Genomic DNA, 3,805 nt, shown 5'->3' with positions numbered 1-3,805 from the left:
GTTTATACGCTTCCTACAGTGGAATAAACAATTGTTTAATCCTTTCCTGATGCCCCCGGCCTGGTCTGTATAGTGTATCAAGAGAGAGGTCCTGGAATCTAAAGTATGAGTGATCGTCAATCAGTGGGCGGTACTTCAATAGCGCGCGCACGATGATTACAATTAATTATCAAAGAAAGGCAATACATGTAGGACTAAATAGCATTGTAGAAACTGATCGATTAGCTAACGGGACGGTTTTTGCGGTTTAAACCACAAAAACGTCCGGTCTAGAATTACTTAGTCGCGCCAGTATATATTGTTTATTTACCTTGGTGATACTCGATAAAAATAATACCATCTAACTTTTATATATGAGCAACTCGAACGCTCTTGACACATGCTGTGTAAATCTGGTGACAACGAGGTCACCCTATTTTGGGCGTTCTGTGAAATATAGTCGGACTTAAAAGGATAGATTGAAACGACGGAAAATAATGCTGGGAGAATTAAACCCCGCAGAAAAGTAAGGATATCTAAACTGGACAACTACTAATTGTTGAAAAGGGACGCAAACGGAGTTAAAAGGCTCCCCAGTCAACAAAAATCATGATCAACTTCGGGTCATTTTCGATACACCGGAAAATGGGGGTCGAAAATGTGATCCGTAATGCTTGCAAATCCTCTTTGCTTGATATCAGGGCCAGATTTTATCAATAAGTTAATATTAATGTACGATTTAAATTTTCCTTTTCTGACACTTCGGGTAAAAAACAAAAGACCTTAGTTTCAAAAATTTGGGTTCAATTTGTGCGAAAACGCAGTCACAAATTTATTTTGCCAATGACCTCGTTCCCAGGGCTTTTCCCTTGGATGCCTGTAAGATTGTGGCTGCGATTTCATCAAATAATAAAAAAAACGTTATTTTTTGTTTGTTTTTTAATTCTTATGAGCTTTTATTAAAAATACATGGCCATGTAGATCCGGACATCAGGACACCAAAAATTGCCCAACCAGCGCCTTCACCAATATGATCACCCGTTTGAATCATATGTAAAAGGTGATATTCAATGTAGCAGAAACTGAAAAGTTAAGGCATGCCCATTTTACAAGAATTGAAAGGTTGGCTGGCTTGATTACTGGAAACGAAAACAAATGGATATTTTTGGAACATGAGCTCTAGATTTTTATCAAAGTCAAGCTTTATCCGCTGAAATGTAAGTCAAGGTTAACTCTATAAGTGCTTAGCTTGTGCACGCAATTTACCAATGGCACAAAGAATTAACAAGGGGATTATACAGCAACACAGTGTGATGCCTGACACACATGATAACATTTGACCAGCCCAGCAGATAACATCTTATTTTATCAAAACATATTATAATTGCAACATCTTGAGGAATTAAAGTGGAACTTCATTCATGTAGGCTCGAAAGCCTTTGCTTTAACCCTCTATAACCTCCACCACGGGGACTTGCGGGGATTATACGTCGTTCTATACTTCTTCATGAAGACTTTATTTAGGCAGTGACTACCTTATCATCAAAATGACGACTCAGTTATCGATTCTCATTGAAGAGATATGAAAAAGAGCCCAGAGGTGATCGGTTTAGCCTCTTTACTCAAAATCATTGACTTGGACTCTTGTTCCTACACCTACAATCTCATTTGTCTCTATAGAGAGATAGGATGTCGGTTTAAAGTTTCTAGAAACTTCGAGAAGCACGTGTTATGCAGAAAAGTGCCCTTTGGCTGCCAAAAAAAGGCAAACTAACGACATTGGCGAAATCTTCTCATAACTCAGTTTACGAAAAGAACTTCTCATTTAGTCCTCAACACTTCATTTTCCCTCACAACTTCCAAACTTCGAATCAAAGAATCAGCAGGAATATAAACAGTGAATGTATATTTTTTCTTTAATAAAAGTTACCCTGGAAGTCGATAACGATAATGCGATTTGTACAGTTCGAAACCATTCGAAAATTGATTGTACCCTTATTATCGGTGTACTCATACGGTTCAACGGAATGTAACACGTGCTCAGGCAGAAAGATAACCTGTCATAATACTTTTGTAGATGAGACAGTTTATAACGGTTTGATAGTTTTTAGCAGCAGCAACTTTAATTACATTTAGATAGAGTTTCATGTGACTGACCTCTTTAAAGTAATCCGACTGTCTTGCAAGTTCAGTTGACGCTTTTTTGGCGAGGCGAGAACAATATCGCTTCATTTGGGATCTACAAACATTTCCCTTACTTCCGTAATCGGTAAAGAATAACTTTTGTTAGAAAGCTAGCTCAAGCGCACCGATGCAGGTAACTGAAAGCAGATTGCAGAACCGTCCTTGGGGTTTTATTCCCATTGCAGTGAAAGCCCAGGAAGGCTCACACCCCGGGGGGTTACTTGGGTCAATGTTTGTTGGGTATGTGCCACTGGCCTCTCAGAACCCCTACCCCATTATAGTCATATTCTATGGCCAATTATATACCCCATCTTAGTCACTTTTGGGTAAATGTAATTTTCACGACCTCAACTTAGTCACTTTCTAGGAGCCGTTTGTCAAATATTGAACAACAGCAATAAATACGGTAACATTTTTTTCGGCGAATCTTTCCGTTTATAAATCACAACTTGCCAGAATTTTTGTCTTAAAAGCCTATTTATAGTCGGAAAGTGCCCCCATCCCCCCCCCCTCTTGCCCCCCCCCCCCCCCGGGGCCTCACACGCGCACAAGCCGCTTTCTCGCTGTCTCCCTGTAGGCTCGCCGACTCGTTCTCGCGCGTGTGACCTTAAGATGAACCTGCTCGCAGGCTAAGACTAACGTACGACTGAAAACAAAACCTTCAAATGGCACATAGTTGCTAGTGTATCTTCTGCTGATAACATAAACTGAGAGCCAAGCCCTGTTTACACCGTACCTTTCTCGGTTTCGTCGTCGTGTTTGGTCCTCTGTCAGGCAGGGTCAAGAATGACACCACTGAAGTTAGTAGTAAGTTTTATCTTATTTATCATAAATAGCTTAAAGTTCTAAGGCGCCAACGCTATTTATTTACGACATTCCTTTCAAATCTGGAACACATTAATAGGCTTAAGTTAATGATCAGAAGTTCATTTAGTTCTACCTCAGGAGTGCTTATTGAAACATGTGTTGTTGAACGTATACATTTCACTTATAATATTATCTGAGTTGGCACAAGGAAGACCATTGCGCCAGATCAAGGAATTTGATTGTTCATATTTTTTACAAGGACAAATGAACAGAAATATGTTCTGCAAGCAATGGTGTACGTACAGTTCGAGATAATGACTACCCAAACGTTACGGATACTCATATATTAGACCGATATAATCTGGAACCTTCGACAGCACAATACTTTGCAACCCGCAGTAGTCGGGGAATGTGCAAGCCATTTTTGTGGAATAAAAATGAATTCTTCTGCATTCGAGCTTCCAGGTTAACTAAATAAGGTTTTTCTTCACGAGAACTGTTCCTCAAAACTATCTTCATAGCTTCTTATTGAAGAAAGTTTGATGGGCGTGTTTGATACCGATTTTCGCACGGTTCTATCACCTATGCCATACTGTACAGGGCCGAAGTACAATGCAACGAATAAATCACAGTCGAGTTTTATTCTCTGGACTCCAAGAAAATCCTGTTCATCTGCAGATCAAATTAAGGGCTCTTTAGCGATGAGTGTAACTGGCCACGCCTACTGAGATAGGTACATTCCAAGGAAGCGAGAGGTTATAAGCTTGATTACAGTAACAGTTGACTGATTGATGATAACGAATCTCGTAAATTGACACTGAATTCTTCTTAAACG

Source organism: Oculina patagonica, chromosome 3, assembly GCF_052425735.1.
Source record: "Oculina patagonica isolate OP01 chromosome 3, crgOcupat, whole genome shotgun sequence".
In the NCBI taxonomy this organism is placed as follows: Eukaryota; Metazoa; Cnidaria; class Anthozoa; order Scleractinia; family Oculinidae; genus Oculina; species Oculina patagonica.
The sequence above is the reverse complement of the archived record's forward strand: the minus strand, read 5'-3'. Positions refer to the sequence as shown.